The 24,627-nt window shown below is 47.1% G+C and overlaps 1 protein-coding gene across 3 annotated transcripts in view; it reads right to left on the bottom strand.

The window, feature by feature from the left end:
* Positions 1–10,442, bottom strand: part of LOC138642409 (uncharacterized) — a 231,603-nt gene extending 221,161 nt beyond the window's left edge. For 2 of the 3 annotated variants that reach the window (XM_069730540.1, XM_069730543.1), the window contains exon 1: positions 10,327–10,442. The gene's annotated coding sequence lies outside the window, so the exon portion shown is untranslated. The remainder of the gene's footprint in view (positions 1–10,326) is intronic. The other variant, XM_069730541.1, reaches the window with a different exon arrangement.
* Between the last annotated feature and the right edge of the window lie 14,185 nt (positions 10,443–24,627).

Genomic DNA, 24,627 nt, shown 5'->3' with positions numbered 1-24,627 from the left:
CTGTGCAAGGGTCCATTGTGCAGACCCTCATTCCTCTCCTTCCACAGTTCCATAGTGCAGCTCCCTCGGTCCTCTAGTGGTCACAGGGCTCCAGCAGCCTCAGTCAGCACAGCGCTGCTTCCTGTTATCAGGTCACTGGTCTGATGGAGGCCCCGCCCCTTCCAGTGACGTCATGCCCTCCAAAAATCAATTCCGTTCTAGACGCTGTGTGGCTGTGTCTCACAGCCTGTGGCTCTGTGCTGTGTGTGGCGCTGTGCGGTTTATTCTATACCCGGTGCCGGCCGCCTGCACTGCTCAGTAACAGGTGATGTGAGGTGAGAGCTTTCTATCACCTGCTGCTGCTGCCGCTTCTATTGATCTCATGAGCACTGGGCAGCTGAAAGAGCGGCGCCAAGACATCAGTAGAAGCCGTAGCAGGTGATGAGAAAGTTCTCACCTCACATCACGTTACTGAGCAGTGCAGGCAGCCGGCACCAGGTATGGAATAACACCCACTGCTGGGTGCCTGCAATCATAATGTGCTAAAATACAGGACAGAGCAGGAGTCTGGTGAGGGGGAGGGCCCTCTGGGGGGAGGGCCCACCGGAGGATTCTTTGATCTCCCGGTGGGCCAGTCCGACCCTGCCTTTGCCCCTGACATTGTGCCCTCCCCCCCCCCCCTTAAGGTCGTAATGCTTTTTGAGGGGCATTTTAACATGTTAGTAAACTCTTTATTGTGATTTCCCCTCTGCTGACATACTAGCCCTACAGACCAAATTCAGTTGTTCAGTGATAAAAACACAGCAATCAGGAACGCAGAGATGCTTAACTACCATCTCTGCAATCTCTGTGGCGAGTCCAACCACCAAACTTGCACAATTTGGTGCAATGAGCTTATCTCTGCATTATCGCTTTAAAATTCAGTGCAGAGTAAAATGGGAAGATCTCGGACGTTTAAGATCAATGAGCGGTCTGAATCTGGATAAAAGTATTTTTTTCCACTTTAATTTTTGGGCTTTAGGCTTGGGATCCTCAAGTAACCACAACTCATGACAGTGGGTGGCCACACTATGTTGAAATAGATTTTTTTGCAACACCTGGAAAGCCACCATTGTTCTGCATCTGTGATTTTTCCTTCTTGTTATTTTTATTGCTTTGTTTTACTAATTGTCTAATAAACATTGCATTTTTATTGTACTTGGTCTATTTATAAAGTGTTCCTTTGTTTTGGAGGTTTTTATAAATACTGAAGTAAAAAACTCAATTTACTCAATGTTTGCAAGAAGCCTAAAGTGGTCAGATGTTCAGTAAAGTAAGAAACAAATTGAACCATGCTCACTTATGTTACCGTCACACTAAGCGACGCTGCAGCGATACCGACAACGATGTCGATATCGCTGCAGCGTCGCTGTTTGGTCGCTGGAGAGCTGTCACACAGACAGCTCTCCAGCGACCAACGATGCCGAAGTCCCCGGTAACCAGGGTAAACATCGGGTAACTAAGCGCAGGGCCGCTCTGCTTTCCGGCCGCTGTGCTCACAGCCAGTGCAGGAGGAGTGCAGAGAAGCTGAGCGCCGGGGACAGACAGCGGTAGGTAAGTATGAAGTGTTTTTTTTATTTTTACTTTTACGCTGGTAACCAGGGTAAACATCGGGTTACTAAGCGCGGCCCTGCGCTTAGTTACCCGATGTTTACCCTGGTTACCAGTGAAGACATCGCTGGATCGGTGTCACACACGCCGATCCAGCGATGTCAGCGGGAGATCCAGCGACGAAATAAAGTTCTGGACTTTCTTCAGCAACCAACGATCTCCCAGCAGGGGCCTGATCGTTGGTCGCTGTCACACATAACGATTTCCTTAACGATATCGTTGCTACGTCACAAAAAGCAACGATATCGTTAACGATATCGTTAAGTGTGACGGTACCTTTATTGTCCAGCAACCCTGGAAGTGATGATCTCACCAGTCTTCTGTCACAGGACTTTTGATGTATTAGAGACAGTGTCTAAGGCTAAGTAAACAGTTTATCTGTGTGCAGCATATCATCTGCATGCGCAAACGCATGACAAAACGCATGCTTGCCCTGCGTTTTTTATCCGAATCAGCTTACGCCTGACACACAAAAAAAATAAGCTGCATGCGTTTGCATTGTTTATGCGCATGCGTTCGATATTTCCAGGAGAAATGCGCAGTCTGAACATGCGCAGTCTGAAGTACGCAAGCGCATCAAACGCATGCGTATGCATGTCCTTGCGTACCAATGCGTTCCCATAGACAGTAATGCGTTGCTTATACGCACTCATCCACATGCGTATACCAGCGCATATTTGACACCTCGAAAAAATGCGATATGTTGCGTTCGCCAGACACTGCAAAATGACTCATGCGGACGCATCTGCATACAAACTGATGTAAATGCATGTCCCTGCGTACACAATGTTAAAGACAGGTATTCAAGACGCATGCGGATCTATACGCTGCGCACAGATACAATACTGTGAACCCGGCCTAATTGAGGTGAAAATCCCATCAAGGTTAAATTTATTCTGTGCAATGATTCGACCAGTCATAGAACTTTTCCAAGGATGCTTGAAAGACTTATGGCTGGTCGAAATGTTGGGACACTGTCTCTTTCTTCTATTGTTATATTTCCAAGTGGACTATATGGAAATTTGACGGTGCGTCCTTTTTGTGCCTATGTGCCCTTTGTAACTGTCCAATATTGGAGTGCTGCGAGCCACCTTTATTTTTAGGGCTTTTGAGGTAGTGACTGTCTGTAGCGGTCAGATAACTAGAACAGTGCATTTACCAGCTGCTTCTTTGATGATCTGCCATTCTAACCAGCTGACCACTGCAGCCAGTCCCAAGCATCAGTAGTCCTATAATAGAATGGTGACCTCAATTTCTGACGATGGTGCTAAATAATGGGAACGGCCTGCACCGAATCCGCAGAAGTTACAGCAGGCGAGTACGGCTCAGTTTGTTACCACATCCACAGAGCCTCAGTAAATTAATTTTTTGTTTTTTATTATAGTAAACGTATGGTCAGTGGAAAAATAAGAATCATTATTCCTTATCCCCCTGCAGCTGTAACACTGCCCTCAGTTTTGGTGACATGACAGCAATGGTGATGTTATGACTGCAGCAAATCAATGATCTCAGCAGTCTAGTGCCTACTACATTGGCATAACCACTGAAGCCCAGTGATTGGCTGCAGTGGTCACATACAGTTGTGATGCCACTACTGCAGCCCATTCGTCAAAGACTAGTGACAGCACTGGAGAGTCAGCGGTGACGTCACCGCTGTGCTCTGCTTTACGGCCGGCGCTGATAGTCAGTGCAGGGAAGCTGACGGCGGGGGGACGTGACAGACATCGGAATGTGAGTATGTACTGTTTTTTTAACTTTTACAATGGTAACCAGGGTAAATATCGGGTTACTAAGCGCGGCCCTGGTTACAAGTGAACACATCGCTGGATCGGCGTCACACACGCCGATCCAGCAATGACAGCGGGTGATCAGCGACCAAAAAAAAGGTCCTGATCATTCCCCAACAACCAACGATCTCCCAGCAGGGGCCTGATCGTTGGTCGCTGTCACACATAACGAGATCGTTAGCGGGATCGTTGCTACGTCACAAAAAGCGTGACGTTGCAACTATATCGTTAGCGAAATCGTTATGTGTGAAGGTACCTTAAGGCTTTTTATTTTACCCCAAGCAGCTTAAACCAGGCCTATATAACGAACAAGTTATGAGCCATCCATAAGGATAGGTGTTAACTCACTGATTGCTGAAGACCCGTACGCTGGAATCCACACTGATCGGGAGCTCAGGGAACTTCTATCCTGTGAGAATGGAGCAGCAGAATGCTCAACCTCCACCCCATTAATCCCTACAGGGGCCACCAAGCCCTTAAGAGAATGAGAGGAGCAATGGTCAGGGGTCTCACCTGCTGTGCTATTCTAGAATATGGAGAAAAGTTCCCCCAGAGCCACATGGGTGCGGATCGCTGCAGTCAGACTCCAGCTGATCAGTGAATAAATTCTGCGTTTATTTGTGATAAAAACGGAAATTTGGCGAAAATTTTGAAAATTTCGCAATTTTCACATTTTGAATTTTTATTCTGTTAAACCAGAGAGTTATGTGACACAAAATAGTTCATAAATAACATTTCCCACACGTCTACTTTACATCAGCACAATTTTGGAAATAAATTTTTTTTTTGCTAGGAAGTTATAAGGGTTAAAATTTGACCAGCGATTTCTCATTTTTACAACGAAATTTACAAAACCATTTTTTTTAGGGACCACCTCACATTTGAAGTCAGTTTACGGGGTCTATATGGCTGAAAATACCCAAAAGTGACACCATTCTAAAAACTGCACCCCTCAAGGTGCACAAAACCACATTCAAGAAGTTTATTAACCCTTCAGGTGCTTCACAGCAGCAGAAGCAACATGGAAGGAAAAAAATGAACATTTAACTTTTTAGTCACAAAAATTATCTTTTAGCAACAATTTCTTTGATTTCACAATGGTAAAAGGAGAAACTGAACCACGAAAGTTGTTGTCCAATTTGTCCTGAGTACGCTGATACCTCATATGTAGGGGTAAACCACTGTTTGGGCGCACGGCAGGGCTTGGAAGGGAAGGAGCGCCATTTGACTTTTTGAATGAAAAATTGGCTCCACTCTTTAGCGGACACCATGTCACGTTTGGAGAGCCCCCGTGTGCCTAAAAATTGGAGCTCCCCCACAAGTGACCCCATTTTGGAAACTTGACGCCCCAAGGAACTTATCTAGATGCATAGTGAGCACTTTGAACCCCCAGGTGCTTCACAAATTGATCTGTAAAAATGAAAAAGTACTTTTTTTTCACAAAAAAATTCTCTTAGCCTCAATTTTTTAATTTTCACATCGGCAACAGGATAAAATGGATCCTAAAATTTGTTGGGCAATTTCTCCTGAGTACACCAATACCTCACATGTGGAGGTAAACCACTGTTTGGGCACATGGTAAGGCTCGGAAGGGAAGGATCGCCATTTGACTTTTTAAATGAAAAATTATCTCCATCGTTAGCGGACACCATGTCGCGTTTGGAGAGACCCTGTGTGCCTAAACATTGGAGCTCCCCCACAAGTGACCCCATTTTGGAAACTAGACCCCCCAAGGATCATATCTAGATGCCTAGTGAGCACTTTAAACCCTCAGGTGCTTCACAAATTGATCTGTAAAAATGAAAAAGTACTTTTTTTTCACAAAAAAATTATTTTCGCCTCAATTTTTTAATTTTCACATGGGCAATAGGATAAAATGGATCATAAAATTTGTTGGGCAATTTCTCCCGAGTACGACGATACCTCATATGTGGGGGTAAACCACTGTTTGGGCACTCGGCAGGGCTCGGAAGGGAAGGCGCGCCATTTGACTTTTTGAATGGAAAATTAGCTCCAATTGTTAGCGGACACCATGTCGCGTTTGGAGAGCCCCTGTGTGCCTAAACATTGGAGCTTCCCCACAAGTGACCCCATTTTGGAAACTAGACCCCCCAAGGAACTTATCTAGATGCATATTGAGCACTTTAAACCCCCAGGTGCTTCACAGAAGTTTATAACGCAAGAGCCATGAAAATAAAAAATAATTTTTCTTTCCTCAAAAATGATTTTTTAGCCTGGAATTTCCTATTTTGCCAAGGGTAATAGGAGAAATTGGACCCCAAATGTTGTTGTCCAGTTTGTCCTGAGTACGCTGATACCCCATATGTGGGGGTAAACCACTGTTTGGGCGCACGGCAGGGCTCGGAAGGGAAGGCACGTCATTTGGCTTTTTAAATGGAAAATTAGCTCCAATCATTAGCGGACACCATGTCACGTTTGGAGAGCCCCTGTGTGCCTAAACATTGGAGATCCCCCAGAAATGACCCCATTTTGGAAACTAGACCCCCAAAGGAACTAATCTAGATGTGTGGTGAGGACTTTGAACCCCCAAGTGCTTCACAGAAGTTTATAACGCAGAGCCATGAAAAAAAAAAAAATACATATATTTTCTCAAAAATGATCTTTTAGCCTGCAATTTTTTATTTTCCCAAGGGTAACAGGAGAAATTTGACCCCAATATTTGTTGTCCAGTTTCTCCTGAGTACGGTGATACCCCATATGTGGGGGTAAACTACTGCTTGGGCACATGCCGGGGCTCGGAATTGAAGTAGTGACGTTTTGAAATGCAGACCTTGATGGAATGCTCTGCGGGCGTCACGTTGCGTTTGCAGAGCCCCTGATGTGGCTAAACAGTAGAAACCCCCCACAAGTGACCCCATTTTGGAAACTAGACCCCGAAAGGAACTTATCTAGATGTGTGGTGAGCACTTTGAACCCCCAAGTGCTTCATAGAAGTTTATAATGCAGAACCGTGAAAGTAATAAATACGTTTTCTTTCCTCAAAAATAATTATTTAGCCCAGAATTTTTTATTTTCCCAAGGGTGACAGGAGAAATTGGACCCCAAAAGTTGTTGTCCAGTTTCTCCTAAGTACGCTGATACCCCATGTGTGGAGGTAAACCACTGTTTGGGCACACGTCGGGGCTCAGAAGGGAAGTAGTGACTTTTGAAATGCAGACTTTGATGAAATGGTCTGCGGGCGTCACGTTGCGTTTGCAGAGCCCCTGGTGTGCCTAAACAGTAGAAACCCCCCTCAAGTGACCCCATTTTAGAAGCTAGACCCCCCAAGGAACTTATCTAGATATGTGGTGAGCACTTTGAACCCCCAAGTGCTTCACAGACGTTTACAACGCAGAGCCGTGAAAATAAAAAATCATTTTTCTTTCCTCAAAAATGATGTTTTAGCAAGCAATTTTTTATTTTCTCAAGGGTAACAGGAGAAATTGGACCCCAGTAATTGTTGCGCAGTTTCTCCTGAGTATGCTGGTACCCCATATGTGGGGGTAAACCACTGTTTGGGCACACGTCGGGGCTCGGAATTGAGGGAGCACCATTTGACTTTTTGAATACAAGATTGGCTGGAATCAATGGTGGCGCCATGTTGCGTTTGGAGACCCCTGATGTGCCTAAACAGTGGTAACCCCTCAATTCTACCTCCAACACTAACCCCAACACACCCCTAACCCTAATCCCAACTGTAGCCATAACCCTAATCACAACCCTAACCACAACCCTAATTCCAACCCTAACCCTAAGGCTATGTGCCCACGTTGCGGATTCGTGTGAGATTTTTCAGCATCATTTTTGAAAAATCCGCGGGTAAAAGGCGCTGCGTTTTACCTGCGGATTTTCCGCGGATTTCCAGTGTTTTTTGTGCGGATTTCACCTGCGGATTTCTATTGAGGAACAGGTGTAAAACGCTGCGGAATCCGCACAAAGAATTGACATGCTGCGGAAAATACAACGCAGCGTTTCCGCACGGTATTTTCCGCACCATGGGCACAGCGGATTTGGTTTTCCATGGTACTGTAAACCTGATGGAACACTGCTGCGAATCCGCAGCGGCCAATCCGCTGCCGATCCGCAGCCAAATCCTCACCGTGTGCACATAGCCTAATTCTAAAGGTATGTGCACACGCTGCGGAAAATGCTGCGGATCCGCAGCAGTTTCCCATGAGTTTACAGTTCAATGTAAACCTATGGGAAACAAAAATCGCTGTACACATGCTGCGGAAAAACTGCACGGAAACGCAGCGGTTTACATTCCGCAGCATGTCACTTCTTTCTGCGGATTCCGCAGCGGTTTTACAACTGCTCAAATAGAAAATCGCAGTTGTAAAACCGCAGTGAAATGCGCAGAAAAAACGCGGTAAATCCGCCATAAATCCGCAGCGGTTTAGCACTGCGGATTTATCAAATTCGCAGCGGAAAAATCCGCAGAGGACCAGAATACGTGTGCACATACCGAAACCCTAACCCTACCCCTAACCCTAGCCCTAACCCTATTCTAACATTAGTGGGGAAAAAAAAAAAAATTCTTTAGTTTTTTATTGTCCCTACCTATGGGGGTGACAAGGGGGCGGAGGGGGGGGGGTCATTTATTATTTTTTTTATTTTGATCACTGAGATATAATCTATCTCAGTGATGAAAATGCACTTTGGAACGAATCTGCCGGCCGGCAGATTCGGCCGGCGCACTGCGCATGCGCCCGCCATTTTGGAAGATGGCGGCGCCCAGGGAGAAGACGGACGGACCCCGGCAGGATCGGTAAGTATGATGGGGTGGGGGGGGACCACGGGGGGGGGGGATCGGAGCATGGGGGGGTGGATCGGAGCGCGGGAGGGGTGGAACGGAGCACGGGGGGTGCATTGGAGCATCGGGGGGTGGATCGGACTGCAGGGGGGGGGGGTGGATCGGACTGCAGGGGGGGGGGTGGATCGGACTGCAGGGGGGGGGGTGGATCGGACTGCAGGGGGGGGGGGTGGATCGGACTGCAGGGGGGGGGGTGGATCGGACTGCAGGGGGGGGGGTGGATCGGACTGCAGGGGGGGGTGGATCGGACTGCAGGGGGGGTGGATCGGACTGCAGGGGGGGGTGGATCGGACTGCAGGGGGGGGTGGATCGGACTGCAGGGGGGGGTGGATCGGACTGCAGGGGGGGGTGGATCGGACTGCAGGGGGGGGTGGATCGGACTGCAGGGGGGGGTGGATCGGACTGCAGGGGGGGGTGGATCGGACTGCAGGGGGGGGTGGATCGGACTGCAGGGGGGGGTGGATCGGACTGCAGGGGGGGGTGGATCGGACTGCAGGGGGGGGTGGATCGGACTGCAGGGGGGGGTGGATCGGACTGCAGGGGGGGTGGATCGGACTGCAGGGGGGGTGGATCGGACTGCAGGGGGGGGTGGATCGGACTGCAGGGGGGGTGGATCGGACTGCAGGGGGGGTGGATCGGACTGCGGGGGGGGTGGATCGGACTGCAGGGGGGGGTGGATCGGACTGCAGGGGGGGGTGGATCGGACTGCAGGGGGGGGTGGATCGGACTGCAGGGGGGGGTGGATCGGACTGCAGGGGGGGGTGGATCGGACTGCAGGGGGGGGTGGATCGGACTGCAGGGGGGGGTGGATCGGACTGCAGGGGGGGGTGGATCGGACTGCAGGGGGGGGTGGATCGGACTGCAGGGGGGGGTGGATCGGACTGCAGGGGGGGGTGGATCGGACTGCAGGGGGGGGTGGATCGGACTGCAGGGGGGGTGGATCGGACTGCAGGGGGGGGTGGATCGGACTGCAGGGGGGGGTGGATCGGACTGCAGGGGGGGGTGGATCGGACTGCAGGGGGGGGTGGATCGGACTGCAGGGGGGGGTGGATCAGACTGCAGGGGGGGGTGGATCAGACTGCAGGGGGGGGTGGATCAGACTGCAGGGGGGGGTGGATCAGACTGCAGGGGGGGGTGGATCAGACTGCAGGGGGGGGTGGATCAGACTGCAGGGGGGGGTGGATCAGACTGCAGGGGGGGGGGTGGAGCAGACTGCAGGGGGGGAGCGGACAAGAGCATGGGGGAGCGGCGCACAGGACGGAGGGGAGCCGGAGCAGTGTACCCGACAGATCGGGGGGCTGGTTGGGCGATCGGTGGGGGCACATTAGTGTTTCCAGCCATGGCCGATGATATTGCAACATCGGCCATGGCTGGATTGTAATATTTCACCCGTTATAATAGGTGAAATATTACAAATCGCTCTGATTGGCTGTTGAAAGTGAAACTGCCAATCAGAGCGATCGTAGCCACGGGGGGGGGGGGGTGAAGCCACCCCCCCCCCTGGGCTAAACTACCACTCCCCCTGTCCCTGCAGATCGAGTGAAATGGGAGTTAACCCTTTCACCAGATCTGCAGGGACGCGATCTTTCCATGACGCCTACGTAGTGTCATGGGTCGGGAAGGGGTTAAACATTAATGACCCCTTTAATTCATTCATTTCTAATGGGGCCTGCATTGGGGAGACAACAGTGTAACACCAGCTGCCACCTTTCTGGGGCTGTGTATCTCCTCACCCATACACTGCCCAACGGCCTAAATGGCAGATACCCAATAGACAAAATACTCCAGCTAGCAACCCTTGTAATAGCCACCATGACAGCCACACTGGTTGTCGCCCTGGTTTCCTTGGTCAGCCCACAACGTGGGAGAAGAGCAATGGCAGCCATGCCTTCCCCCAGCTCCGGAGACTGTGAGGTAGAGAAGCAGGGCCGGCACCATTGTGCCCCGCGTTACTACCGAGCCAGGAGCTGCAGCCATTCCCGGTACTCAGTGCGCGCCGCGTGCTAGTCAGCTCAGGGCGCTTCAGGAGGAAGAGCGACGGCGGCTCCCAGAATTCACGGCGCGGACACAACCCAGAGCTTTTCCCCTCATACTCACGTTCACAGGACGGAGGACGTACCCAACACAGCCGCGCTCACTTCAACTGCACGGTTTCGTTTCCCGTCAACATGAACGCTAGTTTCCATATGGCCAATAGACGTCTTCGTTTCTACGCACGTGAGACGTCATCACGCTCATCCGGCCATTCCATGAGCCGACGTCCTCACACGGGACCAGATAAAGTCAGCTAGACGGCTTCCGTAGAAACTTTACGGAGTGTTTGCGGGCGGCAGTGAAGCAGTATACGGGAGGCGTGGCTCTATGTAATGTGAATGGCGCCTATACACTGCGTTATGTGCACTGATTACTTGGCGACTTCCGCTGTTGGTGCGTTCGATAATGTTAGTCATTAACCCTTTCACCACAAGCCTGGTTTCACCTTAATGACCAAGCCAAATGTTACATTTTTGACCACTGTCACTTTATGAGGTCATAACTCGGGAACTCTTCAATGGATCCCACTGATCCTGAGATTATTGACTCCAGCTATAGTTTGCTTCATGAAAGTGGGAACATTCCTTCTATATTGGGTTTCTTTGTGATAAAAACGGAGATGTGGCGAAAATTTTCTAATTTTCAAGCTTTTAATTTTTATAAATCAGAGAGTCATATCACACACAGTAGTTAACATTTCCCACATCTACATCAGCACAATGGTTGACACATAATTTTTTTTAGGAAGTTGGGTTAAGTTGACCAGCGATTTCTCATTTTTCCAACAATACAGCTCTGGCAAAAATTTAGAGCCCACCACATGAAAACCCTGTCATGGGCAGCCCAATCTCCAGACCTGAGCCCCATTGCAAACCTCTGGAATGTAATCGAGAGGATGATGGATAGTCACAAGCCATCAATCAAAGAAGAACTGCTTACATTTTTGTACCAGGAGCAGTGTGAAAGACTGGTGGAAAGCATGCCAAGATGCATGAAAGCTGTGATTATAAATCATGGTTATTCCACAAAATCTTGATTTCTGAACTCTTCCTGAGTTAAAACATTAGTACTGTTGTTTCTAAATCATTATGAACTTGTTTCTTTGCATTATTTGAGGTCTGAAAGCACTGGTTTGTTTTTTTTAACGAATAAGTGTGGAGGAGAGTAGGAGGTCTTGGGAGGATCGGAGATTACGTGAGGGAAGATATTGGGAGATTAGTTCAGAGATATAGGGAGGGGACAGGGTGTGGATGGCTTTGTAGATCAGTGTTAGTAGTTTGAATTGGATTCGTTTGGGAATTGGGAGCCAGTGGAGGGATTTGCAGAGGGGAGAACAAGGAGAGAGGTGGATTAGGTGGGCAGCAGAGTTGAGGACTGACGTGGTGCAAGACAGCGGGAAGGCCACAGAGGAGGGTGCTGCAGTAGTCGAGGCGGGAGATGATGAGGGCATGTACAAGAGTTTTAGTAGATTGAGGGCCGAGGAAGGGACGGATTCTGGTAATATTTCTGAGTTGGAGGCGACAGGAGGTGGCAAGAGTTTGGACGTGCTGTTTGAAGGACAGGGCAGAGTCAAGAGTTACAGCGGATTACAGGTGCGGTAGAGAGCGTGATGCCGTTTACCATAATAGATAGGTCAGGTAGGAGGGATACGCGAGATGGGGGAAAGATGATGAGTTCGGTTTTGTCTACATTGAGTTTTAGAAAGCAAGAGGTGAAGAAGGAGGATATGGCTGACAGACACTTCGGGATTCTGGACAGCAGAGAGGTGACATCTGGGCCAGAGAGGTAGATCTGAGTGTCGTCCGCATACAGGTGGTACTGGAAGCCGTGGGACTTTATGAGTTGTCCTAGGCCAAGGGTATAGATGGAAAAAAGTAGGGGCCCTAGGACAGAGCCTTGAGGGACTCCAACAGAGAGAGGGTGGGATGAGGAGGTGGCGTGGGAGTGAGAAAAGCTAAATGTGCGGTCGGAAAGGTATGAGGCAATCCAGGACAGGGCAAGGTCTTTGATGCCAAGGGAAGAAAGAATCTGTAGCAGTAGGCAGTGATTGTGTCGAAAGCAGAAGTCAGGTCAAGAAGGAGGAGGATGGAGAACTGTCTGTTAGCTTTGGCTGTGAGTAAGTCATTAGTAATTTTTGTCAGGGCAGTTTCGGTGGAGTGGTGGGGGCGGAAGCCAAATTGGAGGTTGTCAAGGAGAGAGATGAGAGGTGGGAGGAAATTTGAGCATGGACATGCTGCTCAAGGAGTTTTGAAGCAAACGGGAGCAGTGATATGGGGCGGTAGCTGGGCATAGCAGTTGGGTCAAGGCTACTTTTTTTGAGGATGGGTGTGATGGTGGCATGTTTGTAGGCAGAGGGGAAGGTGCCAGAAGATAGCAATAGGGTGAAGAGATGGGTTAGGGCTGGAATGAGCATGTCAGTGAGGTTGGGGAGCAGGTGGGAGGGGATGGGGTCAAGTGTACAGGTGGTGAGGTGCGATTTGGAAAAGAGGCGAGTAAGCTCTCCCTCAGTGATGTTGGAGAGGGAGGTTATTAGGGAAGGGCAGAGGTCTGGTATATGGAGTGGCATATATATATATATATATATATATGTATATATATATATATATATATATATATATATATATATATATATATATATAGTACAGACCAAAAGTTTGGACACACCTCATTCAAAGATTTTTCTGTATTTTCATGATTATGAAAATTGTACATTCACACTGAAGGCATCAACACTTTGAATTAACACATGTGGAATTATATGCTTAACAAAGTGTGAAACAACTGAAAATATGTCTTATATTCTAGGTTCTGCAAAGTAGCCACCTTTTGCTTTGATTACTGCTTTGCATACTCTTGGCATTCTCTTGATGAGTTTCAAGAGGTAGTCGCCGGAAATGGTCTTCCAACAATCTTGAAGGAGTTCTCAGATATGTTTAGCACTTGTTGGCCCTTTTGCCTTCACTCTGCGGTCCAGCTCACCCCAAACCATCTCGATTGGGTTCAGGTCTGGTAACTGTGGAGGCCAGGTCATCTGGCGTAGCACCCCATCACTCTCCTTCTTGGTCAAATAGCCCTTATACAGCCTGGAGGTGTGTTTGGGGTCATTGTCCTGTTGAAAAATAAATGATGGTCCAACTAAAAGCAAACCGGATGGAATATCATGCCGCTGCAAGATGCTGTGGTAGCCATGCTGGTTCAGTATGCCTTCAATTTTGAATAAATCCACAACAATGTCACCAGCAAAGCACCCCCATACCATAACACCTCCTCCGCCATGCTTCATGGTGGGAACCAGGCATGTAGAGTCCATCCGTTCATCTTTTCTGAGTCGCACAAAGACACAGTCGTTGAAAGATCTCAAATTTGAAGAGTGTAAGTAGCCTTTATCACAGTTGTAATTGAATTTGTTTTCGGTTTTACTTCAAATTTTTTTTTTTTTTTTAATTTCATCTATAGGTTCAACAACGTGAGGAAGGACAACCGGATATCGATAACGAAGTCCTTATTCACAAGAGCGAGCAGCGTTGTGGGACCGCGTGATCGGAATCATTCCAACTCCACCTTGATCCATCGACTCTGGGAAGGAGTGGCCAGATCGCTGTTGGACGATTGGAACCATGCAAGGCCACAAGTCAGAAAGGATTTTCGTAAGTATTGCAATGTGGACTTTTACGCGTCGTTTTTGCTGTAAATGGTGGTGTCTTTTTATAATAATTTTTTTTTTCTTACCCCCTCCTTCACAGTGAAGAGAGTAAAAGTTCGAGGAAGGATGGCTGCAATAAGGACATGAGAGAGGAGATTCGGGTTCAAAGTGGTGCTGCTCAAAAAGTCCAAAAATATAAGTAACATCAGCGGCTTTTTTTTTCGGAGGTCTGCTCTTGCTCAGCAAACGTGAGTATCTTTTGTGTTGTCTTACTATTATTTAAACTTTTAATTTTTTTTTACTAATGTTTTTCATTTATTTTCCACACAGAACCTGGTGCAGCACCACAGAACCTGGATCGTCCTCTGTTGGAGCGGCCCCTCATCGACCAGCCAACGAACAGGCCCAATCATCCACCAGCGATGGAGCAACCAGGCAGGCTTCACAGGCTGGGGAACAGGAAGCCGGTCCGTCTGGATTTCCCTTCTCCCAGCCCTCTGCCACTAATTTTACTTGGGTCTGGTCGACAGGGGCGAGAGGTCAGTCATGCCCGAGTTTACTCACTTAAGCTCGGTCTTCCAGGCTGGGATGAAGGCGGTTGTAGAAAGACTGGATAGGGAGTTCACTCTCGTGAACATTATTTTTCCAGGACGTCCACAGACGCCTTGACCGCCTGGAAGCCGACCTTAATAGACCGGCGTGACATTATTTTTCCGCTATAGAACGGGGCATGACAGAAAACCTTAGTCCTGGTCTCCAGCTCTATGTGATGAATGCCTGTCAGGATGCTTACGCCGAGGCCATGCAGCGGTCCCGATAGCAGCTGGCACCAAGTTCATTCCCTAGAGAGCAACAAGCTCCAGGACAGCATCAGTGGCACTATCCACCACAAAACAACCACCGCTGGACATTAGGACTGTTCCAACACTACCCAGCTACACCATGCAACAGAGTGCAGCAGCCCATCCTTCCACTTCTACCATGCAGCCGAGTGCAGCAGCCCAGACATATACTCCCACCACGTATCAATAGGAAGGAAAAGGCCGAGGAAGCAGCAAAACCAAATCCAGGAAATGTAAATGTGTCAAAAAACATTAGAGTTCAGTTGTGGGTTGGGGGAGGAATTCTGCACGCAGAACGTCACACAATGCACGGCACGTGCCTCCAACAATCCCAGAAAGGGTGGACAGTCCAATCCGAAAATGAAAATGTAAAGATCCTAAGGTCTGTCCGGTAGCCAGGAACCTGTGGAAAATAAAATTGGGGGAGGGGAGAGAAACAGAACATGGCTTTTATAACAAGAATATTAGTTACAGGTGTGTCTTTTCCAAAATTATGTACCTTAGGGTCACTAACAGACGTTCCTCAGCAGGAATTGCTCTACCTAGTTGCGTGTTCTGCCTGGTGAATGATCCTTGCACACGATGCAGCAGTTCATCGAAGCTGTGTTCAGACATCCTCGTGTACTCAAAAAAACTTTTGCTGGTCTTCACGAAGCTTGGTGTACAATGAGTGGTAGGCTCCACGGCTCTCTCGGACTTCAACAATGGGGTGTTGCCAAGAGCGACGACGACGTCTTCTGTCTTTTTCTTCTCCTTTCTTCCTCACAAGCCAAAGCAAAAGCCAATTTCAATTATAAATCCAGATTAAAATTGAAGCTCTCCACGCCAAAATCCATCTTGCAGCAGGATACAGCATCAAGAGGATTTAATCTGTGCAGGGTCTATATATAGAAATCCCATAAGCCACACCTATTGGGAAATGCTGTACGCATGCGCATAAACAACGCAAATGCATGCACATGCAGCATTTTTTTGCGGTCATGCATAAGATCATGCTGATAAAAATCACAGTGTAAACATGCGTTTTGGCATGTGTTTGTGCATGCAGATGATACGCTGCACAAATAAACGCCAATGTGAACTTAGACTTAAGCCTATGTGTTTCCTCATTACTGTGGTCCTGCCACTGCCTACCAGAGCAAATCTCTACATAATGGTGGAGAATGCAGGTATACACGGTGAGGACAGGCTGTTTTTGCTTATTTTTGCTCTGTACTCCAGCTTATGTCCTGGGTAAAAGGAGTGGCGCAGACCCAGTCGGGGAACTCTGCAGAAATACAATAAAAATTCTTATGGAGGCCATGCGCCAGCAGCAGCTGGCTATGCAGCAGCAGCAGGAAGCTATGGTACAGCAGCAGCAGCAAGCTACGCAGCAGCAGATATTTAATAAAAAGCAGTGGGAAACCAACCAGCTGTTGATACAGCACATCACGGCTTCGCAGACAACAGGAACTTTACAAAGAATTCAAGATGTCCAGAAAGTTCTTTGTACAGCAATCTCCAAAATGGAGAAATCTGATGATGTCAAGACGTGCCTGGAGGTGTTCGAGAGAGTAGCTGAGAGGGAGAGACTACCTCGGGACCAATAGGCAGAAGTCATCGCTCTGTTTCTGGCCCCAGGACTTATGAAAGCATGTCAGGACCTACCCCCTGAGCAGAGGGAGGACTACACGATCATCCAGGGTGAGATACTGGCACGTCTTGGGGTAAATGTGTTAGTGCAGGCTCAGCGGGTACACCAGTGGGAGTTTAACCCTTCCAAGCTGGCCCGGTCCCAGTATTATGATGTGTTGCACTTATTCCAAAAGTGGTTGCAGCCTAAGGTACGGTCTCCCACGGCCATGCTGGACCGCATAGTGACTGATAAATTTTGGAGGGCTTTGCGCCACTTCCTCCAATCATGAGTTGGGCAGGCATCCCCTATTAATGCGCTCCAGATGATGGACCTGATAGAACGATATGGGGCTACCAAAGAGCTTCAGGGAGGTAGTCGCCGGAAGGCTCCCTAAGTCTCCACCCCTGGCTCAGCGAGCAGAGCCCAGGAAGGCTTCTCAAGACTTGTCTGGGGAAGAAAGGGGCCCCATAGTCTGCTGGCCATGGCAGGAGCCAGACCATATGAGAGCTTCTTGTTCCCACCTGGCTGAGCCCATGGACACAAACTTTTACTACCGCCAATCCCATTATGCCGAACTGATTTGTGCAACGGGCACCCCGGAGGGACCCACTAAAGAGCATTTGTGTATGGTTGATGTGGAGCGCACCCCAGCTGTGGCCCTACTGGATTCAGGGAGTCTCGTGACCCTGGTATGATCTAGCCTGGTAAAAACCTTGCGCGTGCACTGGTCGGAAAAATGGGGTGTTGTGTATACATGGGGACTTAATGGACTATCCAAACACACTAGTGGTGATACATGTCAGCGGGGAGGCGGTGCCACGAGGTGGGGTTGTGATTAATTTACATTATGAATTGATACTTGGAAGAGACTTTCCTTTTATTTTCGGTACCTTGGCCAACAGTTGTCCGTCCCAGTGAACAACTGGTGGCAACCAGGTTGCATTCTCCAGAAGTGGTGCATGAACCTGATGACCCAGAGGAAGAAGTGCTGGAGGTAGGGGTAACCTTCACTTTGGGGGAGGGGGAAAATTCTCCCCTAGAAGTATTGGCCGTAGATGTGGAAGACTTGCCGCTAGGACCTGAATTATCAGACTTAAATGTTTCTGGCGACAATCTTGGTACGGCGCAACTCTAAAACCCTACTTTGGCTCGAGCCAGGGGAAATGTACTGTTTATTAACCGGGCCCCCAACAACCTGGGGCAGCCACAGTGTTGCCATGCTTTGAGCTGAACAGAGATCTGTTTTATCGTGTCGAGAAAATACATGGCAAAATGGTAGATTAGTTACTGGTACCTCAGGCATATCATAGGCTGGTAATGGAACTAGTGCATGAGCATGTACTCGGTGGGCATTTGGGCCAAAAGAAAGCCCTAGACCGAATTTTGCAATGGTTTTACTGGCTAGGTGCCCAGGAAGAATTTAAATGATATGGCAATTACTGTCCAGTGTGCCGGGTAACTAGTCCCCAGCCGCACTTTCGGAGTCCTTTGGTGCCTCTACCAACTATAGAGGTACCTTTTGAAAGAGTGGCAATGGATCTGGTCAGTCCTGTCAATGAGTCAGCAAGGGAATACCAACACATCCTGGTAGTTCTAGATTATGCCACCCGGTATTCTGAGGCCGTCCCTGTTATGATCTGGTGGCCTAGGAGCAGCATGTGACGTACTCTGGAGAAGGTGGTACCTGTACTGACTGCAGACCCTGAACTTAGCACCGCAACTAGAAGTAGCCGTGGGATGTACCTAACACTCCCTAGACACTTCGACACAGCCTAAGAACTAACTTCCCCTAAAGATAGAAACGGGAAAACTATCTTGCCTCAGAGAAAATCCCCAAAGGATAGACAGCCCCCACAAATATTGACTGTGAGAGGAGAGGGAAATGACATACGCAGACTGAAATCAGGATTTAGCAAAGGAGGCCTTTCTAGCTAAAAAGAAAGAATAGGACAGAGTACTATGCGGTCAGTATTAAAACACTAGAAAATATCCACCACAGACAATACAAATCTCCACATCTGACTAAAGACATGGAGGGTATATCTGCATCTCCAGAGATACAGCTTGGCTGCAAAAAATCCCTACACAGACAAAGCTGGACAAGAAAAAACATGAAAATGCACTGAACTATAAGGCCGACAGCATGTGGACAGCAAAAACAAAGCCAGAACTTATCTTTGTAGAAAAGGACAGCAAAACAGGAGAGACCAGGTAGCGATGTGGATCCTCCAAAAACAATGGACAACTGGCACTGACTAAAAGATCAAGCAAGACTAAATAGCCCAGTCCAAATTGCAATAAGTGGACACACCTGATAAATGCTGCGATCCAAAGACAGCAGCACTACCACTCATAACCACTGGAGGGAGCCCAAGAGCAGAATTCACAACACGCTACACATCAGCTAAGTTCATAGCAAAATAACTCATGGGTATGTTTTCTTTAGTGGGGATTCCTCAAGATATTTTAACAGACCAAGGAACCCCTTTATGTTAAAAATTATGAAAGAACTCTACCGCTTGATAAGTGTTTAAACAGTTGCGCATCTCAGTTTATCATCCCCCAAACAGATGGTCTGGTAGAAAGATTCAATAAGACATTGAAAAGCATGCTAAAAAAAGCAGTCTCCAAAGATGGGAAGGATTGGGATCTCCTACTGCCCTATTTGTTTGTTTGCAGTGCGAGAGGTACCCCAATCATCTACGGCAGTGTTTCTCAACTCCAGTCCTCAAGACCCCACAACAGGTCATGTTTTCAGGATTTCCTTAGTATTGCATAGGGGATGAAATTATTGCTTGAGCAGGTGCTGAAATTATCACCTGTGCAATACTAAGGAAATCCTGAAAGCATGACCTGTTGTGGGGTCTTGAGGACTGGAGTTGAGAAGCACTGATCTACGGGGTTCTCACCCTTTGAACTATTGTATGGCAGACATCCCTGGGGCTTACTTGATATAACCAAATAGGCTTGGGAGAGCCAACCAACTCCCCACAAGAGTGTGAAAGAACATGTTGAAAAAATGCAGGAAAGAATGGAGACAGTCCAACTGTTGGTCCGGGAACATGTGGAGGCAGCAAAACGGTCTCAGAGTCAGGTCTATAACCTGGAGGCTCTGATAATTCTCAAGTTATTTTCCATCATAACTTGAAAAAATAAATTTTGCCAAATCAGACAAGGTGATTTCTGGATTTGATTTCTCAATTTTGACTCTCATAGTTGTGGTCTACCTATGATGTCAATTACAGGCCTCCCTCATCTTTTTAAGTGGGATAACTTGCACAATTGGCTGATTAAATACTTTTTTCCCCCACTGTATGTGGAAAACACATGTGTTTCTAGTGCATTTGTAAGCAGGCTGCAGGATGCAGTGACAGACAGGAGGCAGAGCAAGGGTTAACAATTTTAATCGTAATAATTAACAGGCGATTAACTTCTCGCAGGGAGATAAAGAGTTAAAACAAAGAAACAAACCGTTCTATTGCAGAGGATATGCAGAGTTAATGTACAAGGTAACGGCAGTTCTTTTGTACACTTATCGTATCAGAAGTTCCTCAGGCTGCAGAGAATACTTGGAAGTCTGTAGCGCCAACAACGGCTGGTGCGGTGCTTGTCCAGGAAGGTCCTGCTGATAAAGTTGGTCCGTCTTCTGGCTGCAGCGGTCAGTCTCTGTCACCTTCCGCTGAGCCCCTAATCCATAAACACGTGTGGCCGGAGCAAACAAGGCCGCAGCACCTTTGGAATTCAACGGAAACAGTTGCGGAGCAAGTGGCAGAGAAAGCCGCAGGAGTCCGTCCGGGACTCGGTTCTCCTGCCTTCTCACATGCATGGTACTCAGTCGTTGAACGCACCATGCTACTCTCTGACTACTACAGAACGCATAGCAGCTCTCTTTGTGGTGGCTGCAGAGCGCACGGCATCTCTCAGCGCAGCGGTCCCACTGCAGATGGCGGGGCCCAACCAATGTGGCCTGTCACAACACCGGTACTCGGAGGATGGAGTGCGCCGCTCGCCTGATTGTGTGCTGCTATGGGTTGGCGCGAAAATCCCTGCTGCTGTGAGAGCTTTTCTTTTTATGCAACTCCGCCTCCCCAGGTCATCAGGTTGGCTCCTCATTTCTTCCCCCAGAAAACAGGGGACGCAGCCTTAACAGTTCCCGGACCCGGAAAGCAGGTAACCGCAGCCCGATCTTCCTCCTTACACATTTCCTCTGCAGAAACTCACTAAAAACCCATGTAATCCACATATGGTTGTATCACAGGTCCCAACTGTCCCGCATTCGGCGGAACTGTCCCACATTCGGCCACGCAGTATATAACAGTGGCCACGCAGTATATAAGTGGCCACGCAGTATATAACAGTGGCCACGCAGTATATAACAGCCCACGTAGTATATAACACTGGCCACGTAGTATATAGCAGCCATGCAGTATATAGTGCAGCCCACACAGTATATAACACTGCCCACATGGTATATAACTGCCCACGTAATATATAGCAGCCATGTAGTATATAACGCAGCCCACACAGTATATAACACTGCCCACGAATATAGCAGCCATGTAGTATATAACATTGCCCACATAGTATATAGCAGCCATGTAGTATATAACGCAGCCCACGCAGTATGTAACAGCCCACGTAGTATATAGCAATGTGGGCACTATATGCGTGGTTAAAAAAGACCTAAAATAAAAAATAAACATACTCACCTTCCGTAGGCCCCTTGCAGTCCTGGCACCTGTGTGCGGTGCACGCGGCAGCTTCCGGTCCCAGGGTTGGTATGAGCGCAGGACCTGTGATGACGTCACGGTCACATGACCATGACGTCATGGAAGGCAGGGCTGTGGAGTCAGAGTCGGAATTAGTTTTGGTTGGAGTCGGTAGAAATGTACCAACTCCAGCTTTAAAAATTTTTTTATTAATATTTCATAATTGAACTTTCATATGAATTTTATAAATGTTGCTCAAATATATATGTTCTATCAAACTATGAACAACAGTGATAAGCAGTTCTGCTGGAGATAGAGACATTTCTTACCTCGTGTGTCAGGGTATGTGCACACGTCAGGATTTCTTGCAGAAATTTCCTGAAGAAAACCGAAAATTTTCTGCAAGAAATCCGCATTTTTTTTGCGTTATTTTCCCGTTTTTTTCGCGTTTTTTTTTTTAGCATTTTGCAAGCGAAATTAGCTTGCAGAATGCTAAAGTTTTCCAAGCGATCTGTAGCATCGCTTGGAAAACTGACTGACAGGTTGGTCACACTTGTCAAACATAGTGTTTGACAAGTGCGACCAACATAGTGTTTGACAAGTGTGACCAACTTTCTACTATAGATGCTGCCTATGCAGCATCAATAGTAAAAGATAGAATGTTTAAAAATAATAAAAAAAATGGTTATACTTACCTGCAGACAGCCGATCTCAGCGGCGTCCGTTCTTATAGATGGTGTGTGTGTGCAGGACCTTCGATGACGTCGCGGTCACGTGAGCGGTCACATGAGCGGTCACGCGACCAATCACAAGACGGCGACGTCATCGCAGGTCCTTCACACAGAGCATCTATAGGAATGGAAGAGAGAGCATGCACCGATGAGAAGCGGGAGGACTCCGGGGCCATCAGAGGGTGAGTATATCACTATTTTTTATTTTAATTCTTTTTTTTTTTTTTTACCAATTATATGTTGCCCAGTCCGTGTAGGAGAGTCTCCTCTCCTCCACCCTGGGTACCAACCACACATAATCTGCTTACTTTCCGCATGGTGTGCACAGCCCCATGCGGAAAGTAAGCAGATCAATGCATTCCTAGTTGTGCGGAATCCCTGCAATTCCACAAATTTAATGAACATGTTGCTTTTTTTTCCGCAATGCGATTTTTTTCGCGGAAAAAAAAGCAACATTTGCACAAGAAATGCGGAATACACTTTAAATAATAGGAGGCATATGTAAGCGTTTTTTTCGCGTTTTTATAGCGAAAAAACGCAAAAAATACTGAACGTGTGCACATGGCCTCACTGTTCTCCACTGCCCTTATCTAATCTTATACTTGGTTAACCTCATGCTGCTCCAATCCCCCTACTTACAATGTATGAAAGTGAAAATGTGTTGCAAATTCTTGGTAGTAAAGCTCCTCCTCTAGACTAGATGTTTGCTGTGCGTCTTCCAAGCATCTCACAGCTGCTACTCAGAAGAGGAAGACTGTAAGAAGTATTATCCTTTCAACAAACTTTGCATCAGTTAACTGTGAGTACATGAGGAATAACAGCATTACTGACCACTATATCAGTTGTACGACCTGGCAATAATTTTGTACAATTGTTTTTAGGAAAAACAATTGTCATTTGGATTGTGAATGCAGAAATAAAAACCTGAGCATGTCAAAGAAGCGTCACATTAAATCAGCTGTATTTGAACATGTCACCATCACTCAAGATAGAAAACATTATGTCTGTCAGTGTATGACAAATGATCCAGACGAAAACAAATGCTGTGAAGCCAAGATCAGTGCATATTCAGGCGAAGATAAAAATGCTCCTACCAGAGCTTCTAATCTAAAGAGACATTTAGAGCGCTTTCATCCAGAAGTACTGAAAGCAGTGGATGAGAGACTGCATCCAAACCAATGAACCAGTGCCCAGCTCTTCCAGCCAAACAAAGGAGCAGAGAACTTTGCAGCCATCAGTTGCAAGATATTTTGTCAGTGACAAAGTTACTGTGACAATGACAGCAGATACGTTTTTAAAAAAAAAAAACAGATCATAGAGCTTGTTGTAAAGGATAGTGTGCCTATTTCATTATTTTCACGACCAGCTTTTATGTGTCTGAATGGGGAAATCGCCCGCAAGCTTGGTGTTTCTCTGGAGAGAGAGAGTATTAGAAAATTAGTAATCGAAGAAGCTTTTAAACAAATGGAAGAACTTAAAAAAACTCTCGAGGGACAACTTCTGTTTCTTAAAATGGATGCCTGCACACAACACAGAGTGAAGTATTTTGCCATCAATGTCTGATTTGTTTGTGACAAAAATGAAATAGTTACCAAGACATTGGCAGTAAAAGACACCAAAGCTCATCACACCAGTGAGTTTCTCCAGGTCTTGGTGGAAAAGGTTCTGCAAGACTATGAACTTTAAAAAAGAGCAAGTTCTTTCTGTCGTAACTGACAATGCTTCAAACATGATAAGTACTATTAAGCTAATGAATGAGAGTAATGATGGTGACCAGCAGCTAGAAGAACATTCTGGATCCACAGACACAGAAATGTTTGAAATAGAGGAACACAGTATTGTAACTGAGGAGCAAACTGAAGTTGCTTCAGATGAACAGCAACATGATAGTTTAGATCTTGTTGAAACTGTGCCAATACGTTCTTTCATTCATCACATGTGCTGTGTTGTGCATACGCTACAGCTGGCTATAAGAGACAGTCTGCAAGAAGGACATGCTGCACTGATTGGCAAAGTGAGAAAATTGGCTACTGTTGCCAGAACCCCTAAAGTTGACTCAATTTTGAAGAGACGTGCTGGAAAAGGGGCAATTATTGATCAAGCCACACGATGGAGCAGTACTTAATGATTCAGCGCTTGGTTGAACTGAAAACCTTTCTTGTAGACATGGCTAACCCTCAACTAACGCTAAATGAAAGTCAGTGGAATCAGGTGACTGAGCTGGAAAAATTGCTAGAGTACCCATTTACAGTGACTAAAAAATTACAAGCAGAGGACTTAACTCCAGGTATTTTCTTAAAGGAGTGGAAGAACCTGATGTTTCGCCTGTCCCAAAGAGGAGGGTTAATTGCAAGTGGCATTGCTACATCAATGAAATGGAGAGAGGAGCTACTATTACAAAATAACATTCTTTTGGCAGCTGTTTATGTACTCCCAATGCATCGGATTCTTCTAGATGATCAATAGTTAACTATAGGAAAAGAAGCTCTGTTTGAAATAGCAGTAATGATGAAAGGGTTGCAGAACAGTCAGGAGGAACAAGAAGAATTTGGTCGTCCTGCCACATCTTCACCCTCATCAACTGATGAAGAATTTAATTTAAAAAAATATTTGGATCACAAGGACCGTGCAAAGCGTTCCCGCATAGAAGAGTCATCCCCATCAAAGAACACAGCCAGTACATTTCAGCAGAATTTTTCATGTGCACTAAAAGAAATTGAGAAATTTGACCGTTCATCAAAAATAACAGTGCAACAAGCGATTCCTCTGTATCCTGACATTGTCAGAGATGTTGCCAGAGTGGTTACTGCTTTGTCACCAACCC

Source organism: Ranitomeya imitator, chromosome 6 (assembly GCF_032444005.1).
Source record: "Ranitomeya imitator isolate aRanImi1 chromosome 6, aRanImi1.pri, whole genome shotgun sequence".
In the NCBI taxonomy this organism is placed as follows: Eukaryota; Metazoa; Chordata; class Amphibia; order Anura; family Dendrobatidae; genus Ranitomeya; species Ranitomeya imitator.
This window is presented reverse-complemented; position numbering and strand designations above follow the sequence as displayed.